This window comes from Pezoporus wallicus, unplaced genomic scaffold (genome assembly GCF_028554395.1).
Source record: "Pezoporus wallicus isolate ANWC-B61680 ecotype Strahan unplaced genomic scaffold, APGP_CSIRO_Pwel_v1 scaffold_7392, whole genome shotgun sequence".
NCBI lineage: Eukaryota > Metazoa > Chordata > Aves > Psittaciformes > Psittacidae > Pezoporus > Pezoporus wallicus.
Window position 1 is genome coordinate 3253846 of NW_026639923.1, and position 25929 is coordinate 3279774.

A 25929-nucleotide genomic window follows, 5' to 3' on the forward strand; every position below is an offset into this window, starting at 1 on the left:
TCCCCTTTCCCTCCTGCCTATGCCTGGGGTTAACATGTTAGGTTCTCTTGCTGGAAAGCTCTGTCTGGGTCACTGGTAGCTGACCAAAGCAGCATCCTGATGATGGCTATGAATATATAATGGGCAGGAGGAAGGCTTAGTTTTTCTCTCTTGGATGAAAAATCCTTTTTGTACCCTTCAAGTTGAAGGAGATTCCTGAGTCTCCCTTCAAATTGAAGTTGTGGTGAATTTTGTCCTCTGTCTAGAAGTGGAGGATCAAGTGCTTTGAGAGACATGGGGTTTGGATGATGTAGTTTATGGATAATGAAAAAAAAAAAAAAGGAAAAAAGAAGAGAAAAAGAGAAAAAGAATGGCAGACCTAATTCATGCGCTTCCAAATTATTATTATTTTTCAGCTGGGGAAGGAGGAGACAGGATGTGGTAGAAAAACATTTACAGGAGTTTGGCATGTAAAAACCTGAATGATGGATTAACAGCTTATGCTAGATTTTACCTGCCTTTAAGCAGGTAACATTTCTTAAAGCTCAACAAGCTCCTGCTTGCCTAGAGCTATACTTTTCCCCTCTAGATGAGTGAAGCCAAAAAACCTTGTGCAGTTTTCATTAGCTCTAACTTTCTCTCAAATGTTTTCTTCTGCAAGTTTAAGTTCACTTTTGGAAGCAGTGACACTTGGGAAAGATATACATAAATGAGGAACCTTTTTCCCTACAGGTTTGGTTCTGAGTTTTAATGGTGGGGGTGACCTGAGCTCTCTGGGACATGCAGCCAGTGGAGACGCATGCACTCAGTCACAAGGCTAAGGGCAGGAGCTGGAATGCAGAGGATAAAGCAGAATGTAAATCCATTCAGTGCAGTAATTTAAGGTGTGGGAGGTCTCCTCTTATGCACAGAAAGGTCCTGTCAGTAAACGAAGCAGGAATCTTTAGCCTGCAAAACAGAGCTGTCTTTTGAATCTCTGGTTTCCCCTCTTCATTGTGCACCTAAAAAAGGAAACATAGAGCAGCACTTTTCCCCCTCCCTGCTTTTGCAAAATGTCTACAAAACAGATAGGGGTTGCAAATGGCTACTGTAAGTGTTGGTAACAGTGCAGCCTTTCCCACTGCTTTGGAAGTAAATGGTTCCTTTTCTGCCTTTTTTTGGCATGTCTCGTGGTATCTCTCATAGGAATGGAAGTTTATCCTCCATGTCTTGCCTAATTTTCCCCTACATTACTTTAGTTTTCCCACGGTAAGATTAAGCTATTCTATATACCATCAGTCCCATAATAGTCAGTGAACTTTAACTGAACTCTAACATCTAGACACAAGTCATTACATTATCCTAATAAGTTCATTGGATAGCTGAGTATTTTAATATTAATCTCCCTACTAAATGCCTATATACACTGCACAGACTTTTGTACAAATGACTTTCTCCTTGGAGCACAGGGTGTCTGAAAAGGCCAACTCACTTTGAATGTGGCACAATGTGATTTAGTAATATACCCCTGGAACAAAGTGGAATTTGTCATCTGAACCAAAAATCAAAACGTGAGTAACTCCAGCCCTTGCAAGCCTGGAAAATGGGACCCGGATGAGGAAGGACATGGGTCTGGCCTCTGATGGGGTGAGGGAGTGCAAGCAGCAGGGCTTACACCACGGTTTTAAAGATATTTCCCTTCCCTCCCATTCTGCAGATCATTTCTTTGTCATCCTTACCTCTTTATTCTATAAGAAGCTGGTATCCTATGTTGCCTGACAATGACATTTATTAGATATCTCAACTCAATAAAAAACCTGAATACAGGACAGTCTTCTTTTTTATTGCTTTAGGACCTTTCTTCTGGGGATGTGGTAGCCTTATGCTACTGAGACTTTGGAGTAACACAGCTCTGCAAACAAGGCTGCTTTACAAACTGGCTTATTTGAGAAATTAATAATTTATCTCAGCATTTCCCTCTAATAGACAGGACAGTTTCTCGCCCCCATCACCATCACTCATGCATTCTCTTCCCTCCCTCCAGTTCAAATGCAGTAAGACAATGGGTAGAAAAACACAGGATTGAGCACTGGTTCTCCTGTTTCCTCTTCCTGGCCTTATTGCAGAAAGGATGGTTTGAGTCATGACCTCATGTATCATCTTGACCCACAGTAACTATTTGCACAAGAGGTGAATGAGCTGGTCTGGAGAGGTAGCATCACTGTTCGGCCCAGGCTGCTCACTCAATGTGAGGAACTCCAGCAGCAAATGATGGGTAGCCACACATCAAACCCTATGTCCTGGGTTCAGCAGTAGCAGTCATGTTTCTCCTCCTTGGTAGCTGGTGCAGTGCAGTGTTTTGACTTTCGGCTTGGGAACAGAGCTGATAGCGATGTTTTGGTTTGGCCAAGGACTTTGTGAGCCTCATGCTCTGCCAGGGAGGAGGGGAAGCCAGGAGGAAGCAGAGACAGGACACCTGACCCAAACTGACCAAAGAGGTATTCCATACCACAGCACGTCATGCCCAGGATGTAACTGGGAGTTAGCCGGAAGGGCTGGGGGACTGCAGGGTTGGAGGAGGTATCGGTCGGAGCTTGGTCGGGCTGGGGGGGGGGCGAGTTATCGGTCGGCTGGTGGTGAGGTGTTGTATTCCCTTGTTATTTCCTTTATCATTATTATAATTGGTGGTAGCAGTAGTGATTTGTGTTATACCTTAGTTACCAAACTGTTCTTATCTCAACCCGTGGGAGTTGCATTCTTTTCAATTCTCCTCTCCGTCCCTCCGGGAGCAGGGGGAGGGCAAGAAAGGGGGGGGAAGTGAGCGAACGAGTTACCTGACTGGGTTTAAACCACGACACCCTACCTGTTAATGGGCAGGTTTGAAATTAGGGTCCTCTATTCTGCCTTCAGAAACATTTCTATGGTCTCCGGTACTTTCCATTCAGCTACATCAAGAGCACAGTCTCCACAAATGTGAAAGGTTACGTTTTAGCCAGCTGAGAAGTAGTATTACTTTATAAATATTTTGGAAAAGCCCAAAACTTAGATAAAGGTCCAGAAAGTTATTTGGGCCTGATCCAAGACCCATTTAAGTCAATGGTGTGGTGTTTTTTTTTTTCCTATTGCTTTCAATAGCCTTTGGATCTGGTTGTCTGTAACAGCTACTACAAACCAGCTCTTGAATGAAAGTTGGATGAAGAATTTCCTGCCTGTCCCATTTTGGTGAAGCAGCAAAGGAGGAGGGGGAGCACTGCTTTTAAAGAGATAACTATATTAAAACCCATCTGGCTTCAGATGAAAGACGGCACAAGCCTATCATTTGAAGTATGTGCAGGACTTAGCAATTGCACTGAAACATTGGCAGGAGCTGAACTCACACAAAATAATGCTAAAGAGCAATTTAAAAAGATACAGTGCAGCGAGGTAAAAAAGCTGAGGCAGTACAGATCCTGAAAACATGGGAATTCTTTCTGGATTTGAAGAATATATTTGTGGGCAATTTACTTAAAGAAGACCATTTATGCTCATTCTTGAGAGGAATAAAGAAGTCTAACTCCTCTAGTTCTCACAGGATATGGGTTTGTGATGGTTTGTAACAACAAGCAACAATATCTGGCACTTGGTTTATATGTATTTCTTGCCCCATGATTCCTCATGTAAGGCTCTTGATCTGCCCTCATAGTAACTCATTTTATATAGTCTAGAAAGAAGAAATAATCCTATATTTTCTATTGGAGGCAACCGTAGAATTGGTCAAGGCAGAGTATACCTTCTCCATTATCTACTGAAAGGAAGGTCTAATTTCCCTGCACTGACACTGCAATAGTGTCAGCAGCCCATATACAACCATCCTCTAAAAACTCCTAAGAAGTTTGGGTTTCATTACAGCTTGGCCTGGGCTTGGTGGAAATTCAGTCTTTTGAGTGAGTACTGGTGCAGTTTGAAAAAAAACCCTACTACTTCCCTACTTTTAGACTCACCAGAAAACCCCTTTGCATCACAGACTGGACATTCTCATGCACAGATCTTTAGCCCTTTTATTCTAGTGAAAATGTTATTTTTTTGGCAGTTTCTGCTTCAGTTACTGGCTCAAGCCAATCAGATCTGCAGAGGTCTGATTTATGCCCATAGGGAGTCATGGGATAGGAGTATTCCTCTGAAGAAGTCTTTCTGCACAGTCATGTGAATAAACATGAGAAGTAGGACAGAAATCAGCTTAAAAAGTACCCCACTTTCTTACAGCTCTGGGTTGTATACATCACAGCAGTGCAACCACAGCTTTTGTTATACTGGATCAAGAAGATATAAGGATATCTATGAATTCAAGCTAATCCTAAAAAGTCTGAATGACATGATCTTGAATATCCCATCAGATTTGGCTCTTCCACCATTGTTTCTGCTGCATCTCCAGGTAGCCGTGCTTGGCCAAGTGTCTCAGGGCCACATGCCACCACTGCCCTATGTTGCCTACCGGGCAAGGGTTGAATTGCACAAGGGTGAATTGTTTCTCCTTTCCTGTAATGAGGTCCAGGAGGAAGGTGAGGAAGTGACTAACATGGCTGGTGCACTCCAGCTAAAAGCTCAAGAGCAAAGTAAGCCAAGAATTGCCATTTTGGGTACTTCCAGTGCTCACAGGCCATATAGAGCCATATCCTGCTTCTGATGGTGGGAAGAGGTGGTTGCTCAAGGGGAAGTAGAAGCAGCATGACTTTACGGAGATGCATCCCTGTGAGTATTTTCCTTTTTGCAGCAGCAATTGGGATTTCCTATGCTGGAGGGTGCTGAGGCTCTTGTTCAAGTCTCTGTGAGCATAGGGCTAGCAAACCCCATGAGGAAATCTGGATGGGTGCATTGTTCTACATGGGCTGGAACAGGAAAGCCAGCAACTTTCCTGGAATTAAGATATAAATGAACACATTGCTTATAAAAATTACTTCCGAGATAAGTCATTTGTAAAGCATAGAGAAGTTTATGACATATAAGGCAATCTGTACTGAGGCAGCTGTGAGACATGCAATTAGCTAATTGGCAATGTATTTCCTAATTGCTACTTTAGTAGGAAAGCTATACCAGTTAGAAAGGACGTGCTGCTTGGCTAAGAACAAACTGGATCATCCCAAAGAGAGTTATTTAGGGTAGGAAGTGGGAGTTCCCCTGTCTCCAGTGTCATTATATGTTTAGAGCGAAGCCTATTACAAACCACTGCAGAGCAAAGCTTCTTTGCCACCTGGGGAAGGCACCAGTGTCTGGGCATGGGGGTGAAGTGTGTTACCAGCCTTCAAAGGGAACAATCAAGGAGAAGCCAAGGAGAAAACACTGAGAACTCTGAAAGCAAAAGTTGCTTTTAATCCAGATTTAACCTAGATTTCCTCCTATCTGAAAATATTCATGCTTTTAACAAGTGTGCTATTGCCAGTGCCTGTCTACCCCACAGACTCTGTAGCTCAGACTAAATACCTAAATCAAGAAGTGGCATTGAAGTGTTCCTTGCTATAATTCACTGGGGAGGTTTCTGTGCGGTAGGCATCAAAAGGAAACATTCAAAGGAACCAACAGGAAGATAGCTGATCTCTAGGCAATTTTATTGCTTGTAAAACTTTATTGGAGGTAGAAAGAGCAGGGATAGATAGTGTTTTCACTGTGAAATCATAGAGCATTATCTTAGTGTCAAAACAAAAATGAGTTCACTTCTTCAAAGATTAACACTTGGTACCAGCTGGAGCAGTATCTAGCACCTCGAGAGGATATTATTACTTTTATTTTTCAGTTAACAAATTCCCTTTTAAACAGTGTCTTCAGGAACTTACAGACCACCTATGTCTGGAATGCTTGCACAGAAGTTATAAATAAAATTATTTGCTAAAAATGTTTCCTAGTACAAACAGACTGGGTTTACCAATGTAAACATACTATATGTATTCATGCATATTTTAAATTGGTTACTGTGGTTCCTTTAACATTTGCTTGCAAGATAACATGATGCGAGCACATTACATATTTCCAACATTTTCTTAGTGAGGAGTGGCAGTTAAAGACTGGAACACTAATGAAAGAAAGAGTTTTAATCCTCCTCTCACTTATCTGTCCGCATACTCATTTAAGCATCTTACATGCAGTAACAGATTTCAGCCAGCCAATAATACCCTGAGATGGGGAAGTTATTTAATAGACGAGAAGCCAAACTGGGCTGACAGAACCATCCAGGGTGCATGTTGCTCAGTTAGGAGCTTAATTCAAGTTTCTATAGCCTTACAGAACACATCCGTCGTAGCTCTGGAAGAACTGATCACATCAGTTACTTACTGCTGCTGCTAGCTAAAACAAGGCAAAGATGCTTTGTCAGAGGAGTCCACATCTAATTAGACATGACCCATGTGGTTTTTCAAAGTCTAGAGCTGAAAATGGAGAGCTAGGGAAAAGCAGGTTGGTGAATATGGATTTTTATTTCTCTTTTCACAAAGAATGCCACACATGATTTCCTTAATTTACTGAAACTAGTTACATTGCATGCCAAATTAATTTTCATGATTTTGTGAGGACCAGTTCTTTCTTTTTAAAGAGGAAAAAAAGACAATGATTAGATGAATTTCCTTTGGAAACATGTTATGTTGAAGTTGCTGGAGATATAACAGTAGCTATACAAGGTCATGTTGTTTTGGTTTCTTTTCAATTTTCCTCTTATTTCTGCCTTGCTTAAACCTGTATCTCCAACCTTGCAGAGACTTTAAGAAGCAGCACTGGTTTTACCTACAGGAAACTACGCTGAATAAAGATAGGACATCTTGTATAGCCATTATCAATTAGAAAAGATTAAAAATAAACTCTACTCTATGGGAACATTCTCAAGCTTTGCACAGACTGTGCAGTCCACAGGGTGTGTGGTCATCTCCTACCCTTTGCATGGTTTCCATCCCATGTCCCCACATTTATAACTCAGCCACCATATTATGCATATGCTGAATGGACTCAGTGAGGTGCCTGCCTTGGAGTGCATTACTTCCCTAAATGGGAATATTTTTAGCCAGTATTTTTTCTCTTTTTCCCCCTCACTAAACAATGATCTTTTAAAAAAATACCCCTAATTTTATTTGCCTTGTGCATACAATAAAACAGCCAAAGATTTATTTCTTTATCCAGAAAGAAAGCAATGGAGGCAAAACAGCTTTGCTAGTTTTCACTAGCTGATCTGGCTTGATGCAATCACATTGTACATGCCAATAAAACTGAAAGGTAACCAGCTGTTGTATTCCAACCACTATGTGTCTGGGAGGAATTTTGCAATATGTGATTTGTAAAAATTACTTTTGTATGTATTTAGTATAGCAATGAATATTTTCTGAACTGTAACTCTTCCTCTAATTTTGATTTTCTAGGCAAGCCTAGCCAAGTCATTGCAAAGAACAAGGCATCAGAAGAAAGTTATTGCAACAAAGCCGGAATCAGTGTCAATAAAATAATGTCAATATAATCTGTTAGGAGCAGAAATGCGTAGGAATTTCCTCTTAAATCTTGAAAAAAAATGTATTTATAAGAAACCGGAGGACTCAAAATTAATTTAAAATATTTTTAGAGAGACTTTTTGGGTGATAGTTAAAACATTATCAGTTGAAGAAATCTGAGACAGTTCCTTATATGAATAAAATTCATTCAGCATACACAGCATGCCTTACTGCAAAGGAAAATGATCCTTAATACATTACATGTTAGTTTTCATTTGGAAAGAGACAAAAGCATTTGGTGGCAAAGCATATATATTGTAGCAATGCACACAGCCCCACTGCACATACTCTAAAGGGCAACAGTTTCTCTGATTTATGCAGTAAGTTCATTGGTCTGGTCTCTGTAGGGACAAGAAAACAAACAAAATATGCTGCGTTTCAGAAATAACATAGATCTCTTAGATCATGATAGAAGAGCAGCTGCTAACTTCACAGAGCAAAAAGCGTGTGAGATGTCCTGGTGGAACAGGCCTATCTGTGGAGCCAAGTCCAGCCTTGGATAGCCATGACCCACATGGTAGAAGACCTGTAATGGGCCAAAAGAACCATCTTGCCCACTGTTGTGTCCTACACACGCACACGTAATAAGGGTAAAGCAGGTGATTGTCCTTCCTCAGTTCTCCTTCAGGTTTTGGCCAAGCTATAGCTTTGAGACCACTCAGCTGCAGACAGCATACAAACCTTTGTGTTTAATAGCCACCAGTGGAACGATCCTCTGTTAGCTTACTGAATTATTTTTAGGATCTACAGCCCTTCATTGCTTTGTGTGGTGCTAGGAACTTGTTTCTGTATTTGATTATTACTGCAGAGAAGCTATGTATATACCAACATTTTTTGCTGATCCAAGGGAAACAGCCCCTGAGCTGTAATTTGTCTCTTCATGATTTAAACAGGACACAAGTGACTCTGAAATAAAACACTGCAAAGACTTCCCCGGACAGCATTTTCAAGACGCCTCCAACTGTGAACATCCAATGACTTATGTTTGAAGAGATTAAAATGTGTGTGTCCAGAAGAGGTAAGCCCTGATGTTTGGATAGGTTCTTGGGCAGGGTGGTCAAATTGCTGAGCTTTGTGTGCAAAAGCCAGGGTGCACACCTGAAGTTTGGGGTGAAAGGCAGCTCCATGAATCAAAAGCATGCGTTTGCTAGGACTCATCTGCAGCCCTGACAGGTCTATGCCAGTTTTTCATGACCTAGCTCCATTTGATCTCAGCTTTCACTAGGATGAGTCTGGCAAACAGAATGGTTCCTTTTCTGATAGCTAAGTTTGAAAAAAAAAATAACAAAAAACATTAAAAATTGACCAATTTTGAATGATGGGCAAAGATAGATACGGAGAAAATACATAATGATAACGCTCATTTTTCAGAATGTTAGTTAGTGTTTGGGTGAGCAGGGAGTTTCCTTTTCCCTTCTAAGCCATTACAACCCATTAAGTCAAATCTCAGGATCTAAAAGCTGTAAGTAATTAGGCACTCACAGAAACAAACCATTTTGCTTCTGTGCCTATTGTGTCAGCAACATTAATGCAGGACCCACTAGAAAACCTGATATGGTCAGTAAGGCAGGAGCTCAAATACTTTCTGCTTCCATAATCGCTCCTTTATGTTAGGAATTTGCATTTTAATAACTCTCTAATTATTTATTTACTCAGTATGGTCCACGGTATGCAATTTAAGGTGTTTTAACTGCACATTTAATTGACTGTACATAATAGCTATTGGTGAAATATATGTAATTAGAAAGACTGTAAAATATCTATTAGATGTAAGTAACGGTTACTGTTCTACTTCAGGGCTCTTTTAAGGAAGATTGCAGAATTAACTAAAGACCTAATTTAATCCAGTCACAAGAGCTCCTACATTTTTAAGTGTCTTCATTTGGAAAACAGAGGAAGACAAAAACCTTCAAAAGCTAAAACGTTTTGATCTCTGCTTATGTCATTGTGCCTCTTTCCCAGAAGCCATTCTGATGGGCACAGCTTGGGCTGTCTCTCTGGACTTTTATACTTAAACAAATGTCCTTGCTATTGTAGTCTTAATCCAACCTTTTAATACTACCTGAAATGCACTTACTTGTGGTTGAATTAATGATAATTGTGAGCTCCTTGGCATCAGATATGTTTTACCTTAATGCTACTTTAGTGTCTGGAAATTCCAGTTCCTGGCGTCAAGAGGCTCCAGTCACCTCCACGATTTCTAGAAATAGCTGTGACCTGCTTTTTTGCACGATTTTTATCCTTTCAGGCTAACCTGAGCTCCTGGAAACAGAACACTATTGAAGCACAAGCCTTTTTAGTGCTTACTGCTTGGTAACTTCGTTCTTCCTATTTAATTACAGGTTTCATGTTTAGGGTATGAAGAAGGACATCTTGTAAAGGCACCTTTTCATGTGTGGACAGACCATAAAAATGTAGGTAGGGGTTTTTCCACAGTGGGTACCCCTGTGGCATTCAGAAATGCTTCACTGCTGTTATCAAGTGGACCTGTTTAGGAAAGAAAGAAAAAAAGCAACCCTAAAGTACAACCAGCTCCTACTTGGTTACCTCAGACCAGACTCTAGTTGTGTGGGACCAAATGTCAAGCTAGACAAAGAAGGCAACTATACAGTGAGTTAGACTATTGTGGAGAAAGAGAAGGAATACAAACAATGTGGACAATAGTGACATTTCTGTCAGTCCAGTGGGTGCAACCCACCACTTGCTTATTCTGAAAAACTTGTGGGGTGCAAGTTCTCATAGTTAGCATGGCTGTTATTAAAATCCATAACAGCATATATGAGCCATTAGCTTTCCTGTTCTTAATAACTGCAATTTTGTGAGTCAATCTAGATGAAAAGAGTTTAATGAAAAGTTGCCCTAATTAGTGTGATTATGGCACCAAATAAAGAGGATAACACGTTAATGCTCCTCTGAAGCATACTTCTTTTTCACCTCTCCCCTTCTGTTGAAAGATTTAGTATTTGACTGACTCAGTAAATTACTGATTCATTAATTTATGCTTGGGGGATGAGAAAGCTATTTTCAATAGAATTAAATCTACAACCTACTAATGTTAAAGAGACTCCTTGTGAGACTCCTCACACTGTAAATCAATCCATTTCTCCCAGTTCAGGGTTTGGAGCATGAGCTAAACTTGGTTTTGTACCATGAGGTTTCAAGAATTGTTTATTTTAATTTCAGGTAGGGCAGATGGTGCTTGTCGTTGCGTCAGCTGAGGTGATGAACTGGGAAGGAGGTAGAATGAATGTACAGGATACAAAAGCTGGTAAAACTCCTTTTACACAGGACCATGAACCACTTGGCAATGTAAGATTAAATGTGCAGACAGCCAGGAAGAGTCCAAATTCCAGTTCCAACCACACTGACTGTCTTAAAATCTATCTATCTATCTATCTATCTATCTATCTATCTATCTATCTATCTATCTATCTATCTATCTATCTATCTACCTATCTATCCATCCATCCATCCATTTATCTATCCATCCATCCACCCCTCTAATGGTATCAGCATCTTTTTATTTATCTTTACACTATAAAGGTATTCATCATACTAATCCTATTAGGTAGATATTACCCTTGCCAGCATTCCTGGCAAGTGCTTATCACCACTCCTATTGTTCCACTCCTTTTGATTGCTTAGGATACAAGAAGTAGATACTTCCTCCAGCCAGTAGACTCAGTCTCTAAAATTTAAGACCTAATTAGATCCTCACACCTTTGGTCCAAAGCAACTTGGAAATATTAAACCACTAAAGTACTTAAGGTGATGATTCACATAAGTCATGCTCTTTTTTTTTGCAATGAGGGTTCACCTACAACACAAATAAAACACAATCAAGGGATCTACTTATAACAGAGTTGTTACTCAACCAGGTAAGAAAACAGCTAAAGCATGGAGAGTGGATGGGATCTGTCTAGTTTGGATTTCCTTTCACCAGGAAAAAAATATTGTTTCCATTTTTCTTCCTGAAAACTTTTGAGAAGAGGATGCCAGAATTTGAATGGATACATGAATGCACTTGGAAAGATACTAGACAAATTTGGGAATCTTTCTTCTTCCACAGACCTGTTTTTTAAACAGCATCCAGCCCTGATAAGCTTGGAGTACCAGTGCAAGTGTGCCGGATCATTAACCAGATGCCTATTAACATCTCAGTCAAGCCAAGGAAGATAATACACCTTTCCCTGCTTTCATGTATGCAACCACTGGATGAGGTGCTCAAAGGTCAGTTATTTTGAAACGCAAGCATATTTTGTGTGATTTTCTTTGCAGTAAATGTACTAATCTTTCATATAAAAAACATCTGCGGTTTCTTAGGCCCTCTTTAAAAGGTTGTGCTGACATGGGAGTAGATAAATTTTCATATTTTGTTTAACATCATTTCTATTCCGTTAGTAGTTTTCATAATCTCATGGTAAAACCATGCAAAAATGAGACTGGCCCTACATCTAGATCACATTTTAAATCAGAAAGACAAGGTCACCTGCAAGTTGTAAAATAGAAAGCTTAATAAGCATGGAAACCCATGCAGCTCAAACAATAACTGAAGGGGAATTTATTTCAGCAAAGTCCTGAGGAATGACCTGAGTGAGGGTAAAAAGATCTCTAGCTGAGAGCAGAGGACAGAGCTACTGCTGCACTTGGAGAAATCAAGGTCAGCTCCTGTGAATTGGGATCACATGCCAGGAAGGGCAGCAGTTGGGAGGCGAGTGATGGCGAGTCCGGATTTATCCCTTGGATTCAGCACATGTCCCCAGACTTGACTGGAAATCTAGATGTGTCTGTGAGGATCTTACAGACTGGTCAGAGAAAAGCTTTAGCGTGTTGGGGGTTCAGCATAGTTGCAGCCTGAGGTGAAAAGGGATTAAGTATTTTATGCAGGCTCATACATTAAATCCCTGCAGGTTTTGAACTTCCAGTGGATTTAACTATGAAGCCATCCTATAGTCCAGCAGTCACTGCACACGTGGGGTGCTGGTCTGTTTGCAAAATGTTTGCAAGCACTGAAATGTCTGCTGGAAGTGCCTTATAAATGTGCTGGAAAATTAACATCAGTTACTGAAGAAAAGCCAAATTACTGACAAAGTGGACCTCAGAAGGACAAAAAGTTTGCTTCTTTTCCCCGACCATTTCTGTGAGCCACTTAAGCTCATCAAAAACAACACCAAATTAATTAATTTTTAATGCTCTGTGGTTCATGAAGATATACAAAAATTTAAAAAAAGATGTTCAAAAAATTGCAAACAAATCACAGCTTTCCTGGAAGTTCAGTTTCTCAGTAAGGTCATAGCAAATGTTTAGCCATGCACTAAGATTTGTATAGGCTCCTAAAAGTGCTGGGCTAAGGAAAAAAAAAGGCCAGGTGTTGATGGAGATTTTGGGGCAGCTGCTTCACAAACCATTTTGATCCAGAGACTTTTAGAGGGAGGGTAGTAGGAGATGGAGTGGGTGGCTTCAGCCCCAGTCTTTCTTGCAAATAGCCTGACAGAGCTGTGTTAGCAGTGCAGCTCTTACAGCTTTGTTGGCTCAATGATGACAGATAAAATAGAAAATTTTGATTTCTGCCTCAATAAAGCCCCAATACCTCCCTACTCCTTTGACTCTCACGTCTGATATACCTTGAAGGAGGAATCTCTTTGAAGGTCCATCAGTGAAGCAAGCTGTGCCACTTCTTATCATGGCTGGGCTCCATTTTCAAGGCAAGGGAAATTCCAGCGAACTTCAAGATCCATCAAGGTGGTTTAGCTCTTACTCATCACCCTCCTGGCATCCAGGCTGGAAATTCTTAATGTGATTAGTTCTGAGGAAACAATTTTTGTCCTCCTCAGCTTCAGTCACAATCCCTGTAGAGCACAAAACCTGATGATCGGGAAAGGGAGGTTCACTAAAAGCTCCCCTATTTATAGCTGGAGTGAAATGGCATGGCTTTGTCCTTGGCTTGTGATTTCATGGAACATGAATGTCTCTTTATTGCATGGCAAACAGAGACAGAACAATTACACAGATCCACAATAAAAACACTGAAAAGAGAGAACACAAATCTTGAACTATTGTGGCAGAAGTAACATCTCATATGCTAGCTATGTATGGTCAGCCAGGAGGAATGCCTGCTAACATCTAAGTAATTCTGTTTTTCTGTAAAGTCTCTGGCATCTGGTATGTTATTAAGTGACTCATTAGAGATCTGTTAAATATATAACCTCACTGCACAAAGGATACATTATCTTACTAGTTTTCTCTCTTTAATCCATACTTTCCTTTGATACTTGCATGATCCACAGTTGCAACCATGATTTTGCAAACTTGATTTAAATACTTCAGTGGGACAAATAACTCGCTACCAACCTCAAAGTTTATGGCAGAAGCTTTGCTGATCTTCAGACTGAAATTTCCCATTGCTTTCCTACAAATCCTAATGATCTTGGGCTTACTTCATAAGATACACTTGAAGGTTTTACTCCAAAAGGTCTAACTTCTGACAAAAGGTAAGGATTAAGGTTGACCAACCATGGCAAGTGACTATAATGACAGAAAAAGATTTATCAGATGACAGGACTGAGCCGTGTTTTGTTCCCCCTGGAGTATGATTCAGGGTGGCATTCAGAGAAAATGATAGATGTCATGTCACCAGATACATGTCACTAGAGTAGTAGGGATCTCAGAATGGAGGTACCAGCTCCTCATATTTCCATTGTCACAAGGATAGGTCTTCCCTAGAATCAGAAAAGATAAATAGAAGAGCATGACTTACACAAATAACTGAATCAGCACAGTAAGTAGTGGAAAGTTTGTGGCCTCCTCAGCTTTTATGCACTTTTGCTTGCACAAGTCTTACAACAGAGGAGGACTTTTACAATAACCATAAATCCCAAAGTCTTTTGCGTATGGCATCTACCATCATGGTGAGTGGAAAAGAAAAGCTGTAGATCTCGGTTCTATCTGAAAGAGTGCCAGTGGCAGCTGGTGTCAAAGCAAGTGAGTAGCAGAATTTGCGTGAGTGGACATGGCAGCTCAAAACTTGTTTTTTCCTGAGACAGAGAAGGCAGGCTGTTAACATTCAGCCCTTGTCTTGTCCTTTTTCTCTCAGCAGGTTAAACAGATCTAATTATCATGTGTTCATTATGAGGAGGGAGAATGCTGTAACTATACAGGTGGTTGGCTATAACAGTGACCAGAGAAGTGGAACTGGCCCTGAAAAATGCAGGAATTTAGTATCTATCTTATTACAAATGCTGCTGATTTGGCTGTAGAAGAAAGAAAACTAACATCATTAAAATAAAATATAAGGAAAAGAAAGAAATTGCCTTTTACAGCCCCATGTTCCTACTCCTTACTGTTCCTACAACATAAAATAGTCATGGTGTTTGTAAGAGTTATCTGCACAAGTATTAAATGAATCGGAAAAGGATCAAAAAGTTAAATATATACCTGCTAACAGCAAGGATCTTAATGTATCCGTAACTGATGTAGGGAAGGAGCTGTGCAATTAACTCTGACTATGGAGTGATTGAAAACAGCTGCTCAATACATCTGAATGCTTTTCCTTCAACATGGCATATTTTCTTAATAAGATATATTGTATCATCCCATGTCTGCAAGAGCTTCTCTTTGTTCTACCACAATCCATGGTTTTAATACTTCCATTTGCATACATCAGAAGACCTTGATATAAGGCTATGGAAGTTAAAGTGATCCTTTTTGCTCACTTCCTTAGTGTTTAAATCAGACTGTAGATAGTTTTGTCTCCCTGACATTTGCTTTCATAGAATATTTGATTTTTTTGTTACTTCCTTGTGTATTGCAGACACAGCTAAGTGGAAATCTCTGCTTCTCGAGTCAGGGGAGGCCCACCTTCTGGGACTTTATCTTAACTAGAAATGATTGTCTGGGTTATTCAGAAACCCTTCTGTAAATAACACTCCTGACAGATGCTTGCATAATTAGAGTCCCTCATGAATATGATATATTGTGGCTTAGGTTAAAGTATTAATTGATTTGTGAAATATTCTAATATCCAACTGGACGGTAGTTTATGCCCAATGAGTTTATCTTTGTTTTTTACTCCTTGACTTATGTTCAGATAAACTCATTACAACCCTGTTAATCAATGTTTCCTTCTAATAAAATTGTACTCTTCAAAATCTATTTCAGTAACAGTAAGAAGTATCCTCTACTGCAGGGCATACGTAATTTGCTCATTTAATAATGATTTTAAAATGTTTAAAATCTAAACAAAACAACAAGTTCCTACTCTTGTATTCAGGTGTGATTTATCCATCTTTCATGATGAGACAGGTTTAATAATTATATAAGCCCTTGGGCTAGTATACATGAGCATTAAAGTGAATTATGACATGATCAGACTGCTAAGGAAAGCCACAGTTATTTTGCAGAAATGGGGCCAAATTCTGCTCCCCTGTAACTGATTGTAATGATATAGGAGTCAGCAGAGTTACCTTCCTGCAAAATTTGCTCTATGCGACCTAATGTAAGCTTGAGATTATAACACTGTCATACTTGTACTCTCTGCTGCCAAGATAATAACACTGAAAAAATATGGTAATTGTTCAGCTTTACATTGCAAGTGCACCTATAACATGCTGTAAAACAATGGGAACAAAACAAGAGATGACTTGAGCAAACAGATTTATAATATATGTGGTTTCAGGGTGCAAAGCATAAAGTGGGAAAGCAAGAGAACTCTATAGCTACAATAGTTTGACCGAAGATCAGAGAAGTCAATGGGAGTCTTTCCATTTTTCTTTCGGTGAGATTTAGATCAGATCCCTTTGGGGAGTCATAATGAAGTTTATTTCCATTATAAATATACAGTTGATATGTCAAATTATACTACCGTCATGAGAAAAAGATTACAAAGTCACAGCCCAGCTGAATTTCACATGAAAAAATGTTACATTAAGTTACTTTTGCCAAATTCTAAAGAGAATGACATTTGACAAGGAAAACATTCATACTTCTTAGATACAATCGCTAGATTTTACTCTTTCTGTGGTAATAAGTCTACTGCATTCACTAATGAGCAAGCTGTTGCTCTTAAAGATTGATCCTTGCTGACCTCTCTCTGTATCTTCCTCTTGATCTTAGCATGTATTTTAACAGGAGGAAAAAACTTTTTACTCCAAAATATTCAACTGCTAGTGAAGACTGAATAGGTGTACTAGTTACAACTAACTCATCTCGAAGTAAAAGTTTTTTGTTGTCTCCAAGGATTTCTTATTTCGATGACTAGTTTGATTTATAAATTAGCTTCAATTTTTCCTCTAATGAAGACAAAGCATTATTGCAAAGGTAAACTCTTTTTTTATACTCATAAGCTAGACTGTCTGATTTCATTCCCTGAGTGTTATATGTGCATAAACTATACCTTAGGATGAGCCACAGGTTTTGTGAAGACCTCTTTATTTAAAAAATGAATAATACCAACGAATATTTTGTTAATTACACAGAAAATTTATATGGAAAAGAGCCTTTGACAATATTTACATCAGAATCTGTTCTTTTCTTTTTGAAAAAGTAAGTAATCAACATGCTTTAATCAAGCACTCAAAATTCAGAGTTTTCAACCATTTCTACTCATTATAAACATAATTTGGTTTTGGTGGGTGGAATTCTCATTAGGCTCTGAGCTGATTGACATGTTTCGATAACTGCAAAACAAAGTCAAAATCTCAGCAATGTGAAAACAAACACATTTGTTTATTTTCCAAATAGACCCTACTGACTTTCTCTTCCCAAATTAAAAAACATTCTAATTTGTACTGAGAAATTTCATATGCCTCTAATTTTGAGGGATATAATTAATTTTGGTTCTAGATTAATAAACTCTCCATATATTTTATATTCTCCCATTACTGTATGCACTGACAGGTTGTAAAGAGGACATAACAGAATGGAGTCTAAGAAAAAAATTACAGTAAAGGGATGAAGGAGTGTTTTTTATCTGTCTGTCTCCTAAAGTCTTCAGATGGTGACTAGATGCCTACAGATAAGACATTTTTAATCAAGGAGTTAGAGAACTCCATAGTTGAAATGACATCGAGTGAGTCATAACTCAGATCATCTAACAAAATCTTCAGTCGTTAGAATACACATCCCTCTGAATACAGATAGAAGTTTTCCAAGAGCCAAAGACTAGATATTCCTAATCAGTTATTTCAGTGGGAAGAGGAGCTTCAGGGGACCAACATGTCATTTTTAAAGGACCTAAATATTAGAGCTGACCTAGGGCAATGTGACAGAAGTCGCTGGCTGAAATTCTGGCACCACTGAGCCCAAGAGGGAGTAGGAATTCAGTGGGGCCATGTTACCACCCAGTGTGTCGATGGGAAAATTGCCAGTTTAAAATTAGAGAAAACTATATAAGATATTTAACCCCAGGAAGCAAAATAGAAAAGGTATTCCAGTCCCCAGTCCCTCATCTCCCCTCAAACCCTCTCCCTCAAACCAACGATACGGGCCAAATGAGTGACATCAGATTTACTGGTCTGTCTCACCACAAGATGTATGTGAGGCAAGTCTCAGCAGAAGGTGTGTGAGTTCTTTTTACTTCTAACATATAAAATGGGTATCTAAGGGAGTGAGATATTACATAGATTGGATGAAACAAAGTTCATCAGTAGGTTCACAACATCACAGAATGTTTAAGGTTGGAAGAGACCTCTGGAGGTCATCTTGCCCAACCCACCTGCTCAAGCAGGATCACCTAAAGCAGGTTGCCCATGACTATATCTCGATGGATCCGTTCCACATAAACTTCCAAGGACATACTCCACTCTTCACCATCAAAATTCAAGGATGATGCCGTCACACCTTCTAGGTTTGCATTTCTAGGTGCAAACTCTTCTCTAGCTTTTTCAGCACTGCTGTTTCTCATTCACCCATGGATTTTCCAGCAGGAATTGTTTGACATGCGGGTAGTTAATAATCCCGCAGTTGCTACGAGAGTGTAGTTCTATTGACAGGAAACAGGAGGAAGAAGGGGTACTTTTGGAGTGTTTTATTGTAATTTAAGTAGGCTTCTAAGATATGAGAAGATGGTAATCATGTCAGAGGTTACAAGGAGTTTCTGTGCAATTGCAAATCCATATTCTCCATCCTAACACAGGGTCTGGGAGAAGGGCAGCCAAAGGTAAGTGGCAGAAGCAGGAGGAGTAAGACAGCTGTTAACCAACTCTGGTTTGTCTCTCCCTCTTATCAGATCATAACTTCACAGTAGCAGCTTCCACAGCAAAATCCTTGTAGCCTTTCCAGATTAACTTTCAAGCCTGACTCCCTAGACATGGGAAATTTCAGACACACAAGAGCAGCAAATGAAGCAGAGAAGTTCTGGTTCTGACAAACTGCATGGGATCCCTCTCTGATGGAGCTTGGTTTCCTTTGCATAAAAGCCCTGCAGGTTAATGGACTAGGTTAATTTGTCATTAGGTGTTAGGAAAATCCTGACAAAGATCAAGTCCATGCTGTGAATGTTTGATGGGCACCTGCCTGTGTTTTTTCCAATTGGCTAAGGTTTCCACTGATGGACATGTATTTCAAACTGCTGTAAGATCAATCTGCACTCAACTATTTCATGCTGGTAGAAGTGCCAAGGAATGTCACTGAATGAAATAATTTGGGATACAACATGGTGTAACAGTACACAATTGCTCTGCTAAGATTATTTCAGTTTTACATCCATTTATGAAACTACAACAGAAATCTGTCTACTGGTAAGATTTGAATTTTTTTTTTTTTCTTGTCAACTAGCTTTTTCAACATTTTAGATGGTATTTCCTGTTTTAATACATCCTGGGTTGCAGTTCCCAGGACAGAACGAAGAAAATGGGCATCAGTTTAGACTGTCTCTGCCAGGAAATATATAATAATGCTGTCATTCTTAAGAAAACTCTGCAGCAGCAGGCTCAGACAGCTACAAAGTAGAGCACATGCATGGATTTGTCATCCTGCCTTACTCTTAAACAACATTGGCTTCTTTGTCAATTGTGAGGAAACAAGCAGGAAAACCCCTTGGAGTTGAGCCACACATTTATTTGTTCCTGAGCTCCTATAGCAATCCTGGCTGCAACACAATCCTTTTTTTTAGAAAGGAGAGGTGAGCATCTGTGCAACTTGTTCAGAAAAGTCAGCAGGTACGTTTGACAAATGCATTTTCTTGACACATATTGACTTGCGACATCCAAGGACAGGATGTATGTGACTGCATAAATGCGATGTTCATGACAGATTGTGAGTGCTGCTACTTGTCCCCTACAGCTCTGCTTCTGGTATGAAGACGCCATCCAGTATGGGAGGGATCCATGGGCCAGAGGCGCCCTACTACACTAGTGACATGGAGGGAAGCAAACCTTGGTGACTAGGTGGCCAGAAACATCCTTTTTGCTCTTCTGCATTAATGTCCACCACCATGTTTCTATTCAAATTAGTGATTTAGTAAGACCAGGTCTTCCATCAAGTTTAGCCGAGTGTGACAGGTCCTCCTGAGAGGGGACAGATCTCACTCTGCTCCGCTTCCTTCTTTTTCACTATAGTCAGATTATGAATAGGTTCAGCTCTATCTTTATCTTGTGGCCAAATGAATTCTAGACCTAGGGACTGAAAGTCCTACCCGTTCCCACAACACCTGTTACCAGTGTGCCAGTGGGAAGAAGATACCTAAGAAGTCCCATTATTTGGTGGTGTAGATCATTCAGTATTTTTGCCTTCACCTTCCTTTGTGGGAGATATCATAAAAATATTTGTTTCTAACTGCAAAGAGAAATACATTTTTCTAGTAGATTCTGTTTTTATTCTTAGGCCATATATGGGAAACAAGGCCCAGTGCTCAAAGATGCCATTTAGGTAGTTGCATTCCCCATCCTAACCAGCGCCAGAGACTTGGTCATCCCAGAGGCTAAGGAGTACTCTGATGAACTTGTGACACAGGCTGGTGGTGACTTAAGAAACATGCTCTACAAGTCTTTATAAAAGGGTACAAGCAGTCTAAATCCTGATGCAGGAGCACACAGACAGCACCCCAGGAACTGTACTTACACTGACATATACACACAGCCTATCCAAGTGCTTTATGAGGGGGATGGTAGTATTTTTAACGCCTCCTGGCAAGCACATGTTAAGAGGTTTGGTAACCCAATATGAATTCTAAAACTTACAACCACATCTGTGTCAGCCCTTAATGAGAAAGTGCCTCTGAAGTACTCCAATAAAACACCTGCAACATGTATATTGCCTTTAGATAATCACATACCTCCTTGTAATAGCTACTTTGCTGTTTAAGTTGATGTGGTTGCAGCTTATGGAGTACGAAAATTAGTATTGGTAATATTACTGCTGTAAGTCCTGTTGGCAAAACACATTTCCCTTAAAAAATGAATGTCACAAGTGGTGGATGAAATCTAGTTGAGTGATGCAATTCCATACACATTAGCACATACTTTGCCCAAAAGAGAGCTACCCTATTTTACAGAAAATCTGCAAGGCAAGGGAAGGAAATACCCTCTTTCCTTTTTGGTGCATTAAGAAGACTTGAGATTTCCCCACTCTCCCACTTCTTTCTAGAAATCCAACTGCTGTTAAAGTCACAGGCAGGACTGAATGTCTGTTTCCAGACCTCCTGAATAATGGGAGATTTCTGTGAGGTGCCTCATTGGAAACCAGCAACAAAAGATTACTAAGAAAATAAATGCATTTAATAGCACACATAGCTCAGAGAACATTTGATGAAGCAGGCTGGCTATTTTGCTTTCGCTTTTTCACCACAGATGTCCCCAGGAAGAGTGCCCAGAGCTACCAGAGAACCCTGTAAAGCAGCTGAGGACAATTGCCAATATTTAGGCGTAATTCAGGTCATCTCCTACTAAAAAAGAGCTCAGGATAAACTGCATCAAGTGCTACCTTTTCCCCTTGCCCAGCCTCTCTTGGACCCCCACAACATCATGCCACTGAATATGCTCTGTATCACCTCTCCACAAGATGCTGTAGTGTTCCAGAGCTCCCTCCCATCACCTTCACAGCTAGTCCGAGCCTCCATTTACTAGATTAAAATAAATAATCATGATAGAGAATACATAACTAACCAATTGAGGTTTAGAAAGACCAGCAAAATTGTCACAGGGCTAAGAAGCTTTACATAGCTTAGGTTTGAAAAAAATTGAAGACACGAACAGCATTCAGCTTCCAATCCTCCTCTATTCCTTGCTTAGTCTCAGTGAAACAGACCTTTGCTTCTCTCTTCTTTTTTAGATTTTGTAGGGTTCCTCACAAATCTTGTATTTTCCGTTGGGTGAGTCCAGCTCTGTTCCCATTCAGCCTCAAGGCTGGGACTATGGAAAATATCTTCTAAATCTTCAACAAGTATTTTTCTTCCCATTAACAGTTTCTACTCCTCTCTTCCCGCAGGAAACAATTCATTAAAGATCAACAAGAATTTAATTCAAATAAAGATATTCTTTATAACATTTCCCCCTCTTTTCCCTCCCTATCTCCACTGCGTTATTTTCAGTGTATTTTATTTTCACCAGCTGGACTATCCTCTCAAAACCAGCTTACTAACTCTGTAGCACCATCAGTCTTAATGGAGTTATCCTACATTTGTAGGGCGAGTAAAGCTCCCAGGTTTATACCTCTTTATCATTTAACCAATAAAAGCTTCAGTTTATGGGTTCTGTAATCTTTCAATCTTTCCTTAATAAGGAGTACTTCTGCTTCTTACAAAAATCAGGATTATGCAAGAATAAAACTTTCTTTTGTCTTTTTTTCCAGGTGTCCATATGTCTGCAACAGGGAATCTGGCCAGCTCACAGAAACTGCCTCTCCTCCAAGAGCTGCATACTGAAGCAAATTCCCAGCTTATTGAAAAATAGTTTTGTTATTTTGCCATCTTGTTTGTTCTGCAATTTCCCTTTTTTTTTTTCTTTCCCCTTTATTTATTTATTTTTGATTTTGCCTCTGGGTTTGGGGGGAAAAAAAGAAGGAAATGGAAATGAAAAATAAAACAGAAAACCAGCAAGAAAGTCTTAATTATACCTTTATTTTGGGCTTTGTGCCATTTCCAAACCTCTGTAGGAATTGATAACAACACCCCCAATACTCAGAAGAGCTGTTTGCATGAAGCTCACAGGAGTTTCCAAAAAACCCTGAAGACCTTAAAGTACATTATAAAGCTTCCCTTCAGCTTCTGACCGAACTACTTTAACTTCACTGTTGCTTAACTCTTTTCCAAAGTAAATTACATCAAAGCTGGAATGGCTAACACTGCCCCAGAGTTTAATGTGGTCCAAATGCTCCATTTCAAAATGTAGGTTAGTTGTTTAAGTTTTCCTGAATGGTTCCCGAGACAGCTTTTCAATTCAGTGATGGATTATTTTTTGTTTGCTTGTTTGCCTCAGTTTATAACTTCCAGGATGTTTTTCTAGATTTTGAACATAACACTCAGTTATGCAGAGATCCAGGAAACTGGACCTTCAAAATAAAGGAAAATGTTATAGTCTGTGACTTAGATGATGGAGATGCTGAGTTGGCCATGGCAATTTATTACATATTTTTAATTATACTCCATCCTTCATTGCTTTTTTTGAGGGAAAAGATTAACATACAGAAAGCAGAATGCCTTATCTCCTCTTCTTTGAATGCTATAAACAAAATTACAGAATTATTTATTTTTTTCCTGGTATACATTTGTGAAAAAATTGAAAAGACTGTAATACTTGGTCATGAATCATCAAAATGGCACCCAGACTCCCTGCCCCAACACAACAGACAGTTACGTAGCTATTTGCCACTTCACTTAATTGAACACAACAGACAGTTACGTAGCTATTTGCCACTTCACTTAATTGAATTTTGCAATGCAGTTTCACAATGCCACTTTCTACTGCTTCATTTGAACCCAGCTGCTTACTATTTATTGCATCCCAGTTAGGCTTCTGAGAGGAGACTTTCAGTTCTGCCCACTCCTGGCTTTTCGTAATCTTTCACTGTACTACCTCTCCTCCATGCTCCAGGCTAAGCTATCTGCACAGCTCATCCAGGGATGTTGTTTGAGTAAGGGAGTTATGCCTCCCAATCATAACACATTCTTACCCTTTTACATCATGCAGCAAACTGACAGCCTCATTCAGTCATCGTCAGCCTTTGGTGTCTCTTCATTGCACAATGCTTATGGTTTTAATACAGTCTCTGTGTTTTTCCTGCTCTACCATAGAAGAGCCACAAAGACTTCTGTCCTTCAGGAGCAAAACGTGCTGTTTTGGTAAACTTTTCAACCCTCCTCTCTGACTTGCCATAGAGCTGAAGGTGGGAAGAGCTCATTTTGTCTTAACAGCCTGAGCGGGTTCAGTAGAGGACTGGGAGTACAAGTGTTTGTGGAAGGAAGAAAAGCAAAAAAAGGGTATTACGGAGAGCTGTGATGTCATCCAGATCACAGCCTATTTCTGGAACTAAGCTGTGAAACTCATGATACATTTTGACACATAAATGTTGCCAAGTAAAACTGATAATATAATTGTTAATGCGGTCACAGCCAACTGTTTTTCAGATAAGGAGTTAAACTCTTCCATGCAATATAGTATTTGTGGAACGTAGCACCTAGCTGGTTCCATGCTTTCATTGGCTCTGGGATTACTTACTATCATATTTAAATAAAAAGACTAGATTATTGGGTACCATAAGAACAATGGATTGCTTATGGTCTTGCAGCATTTATCTTAAGTCAATACAACAGTTTTGAGTTTTTAAGCCTGTGTCAAGGGCGGTGAAACAAGGGCCACATTCAGTGAAGTAGTCGTTTGTTTCTTTTTTAATGCACATTTAAGTGTCTCATTTTGGGGACTCAGATATACTGAGATGATTCAGTTAAATGCAGATTAATTTTCTGAAAAATCATGTCTGTCTGAGGAACAAGATCTAATAGAAAATATTAAAGGTTATTATGTGCAATTTGTTCTAGATAAGAGTAATGAGCAAACAATTTCCTTGTCTCTGTCACAGAGCAAATTCCCCTCTGACAGAGGTCCATTTTGTATAGCATCCTTCATACAAGCTTTGTTCCCAGGAGCCTGACAGGGCTCCACAATATAATTATAAAGTTATTAGGAGTAAGTAATACCAGAAGAGATACTCTAGAAGTGTAGATATGGAAGGGAAGGGATATGTTCAGATATGAAACAGAGAGAGACTGTAGCCCAGAGACATATGAAAACTGCTCAAAGGGGCTCTAGACAGAGGGGAAAAAATGATGGCCAGGACTCAAGGTGTGCAGGGAACAAGTGGAGGACTGAAGAGTAAAGCCTGGGCTTGAAAAGCAAGTGGAGCATCTCTGCCACCCAGCAAAACACAGGCAGGGAAGAGTTTAAAAGATAAAGGTGACCACTTAACAGTTTCAGATAACCAGGTGTCTCCCTGGGTCTTAGACTCCCATGTGCTCCTCAAAGGCTCATAATGTCCTTTTTTCCCCATCTTTACAGACTAAAACAGTTAAGTATAAGGTTATAAAATTTTACAGTATTTATTTTTTTAAAACAATATTTCTACCCCTTGAACTCTGAAATTTCTAACTACAATGAACTAACATTAATTCTGTGTTCTGCTCTGAAGCAAATCACCGCATTTCATTTTGCAGCTATGGACAATTTACTCCATTACAGAAAGAAAAATAGGTGTCTGGATGAATGTTTCCTTTAAACACATAATAATATCTCTTTACTGCTGACCCTTCCCTTTCCCAGTGAAGGGTCAGTGATTTTGGCCACAAACAAACTGTTCTTCCGACACTAATGATATCTGAAGGTCCATGAGCAATTCAGACACGAGCAATTTGTGTTGGTGTTATTCCCATTTCCTTGAAAATGGCTTTTCTGGGATGATATGAAGGCAGCAGCATGGGGGAGATGCTGTGTTATCACTTGAGTGGGGTACAGGGGTAGTTGGAGATCAGGGCTCCACAGCCAGATCCACGTGGTAGGGTGGCGGTGCCTGTGTGGGGCTCCCTCAGCTATTTTGCTGGCTGCTTGCTTGGCTTCCAGCACCAGCTTGCTGTGTTCAAGTATCTTTAACACAATATCCTTGTGGAAGAAAGTGATCTCATGGTGGGATCAGTGAGCTCCGTCAGACTGTGTTGCGTGTAGTCGGGGAGACATCTGAGAAAGAACCACTGCTACCTCCTTGAGCAACGTTCTTTCCCCCAGCCTCTCCCTTAACCTTGCCCAGCAATGCCTTCAGGAGAGCTTGCCTTTCTCTTTTGCTGTGCTTCATATACAAAATCACACAATTTTACTAAACTAACATGAAAGCTTGGACTCCGTTGTCCTCTGATTCCTTGCCTTGAGAAAGAGCTTTGAGTCATCTTTTTATTGTACACTGATTTATCGTTTGCTTTCTCAAGTAGCTGTTTCTCAAATAGTGGGTCAGGGGCTTAATGGGAGCATGGAAGTGGCTGCCAGAAGACATTTAT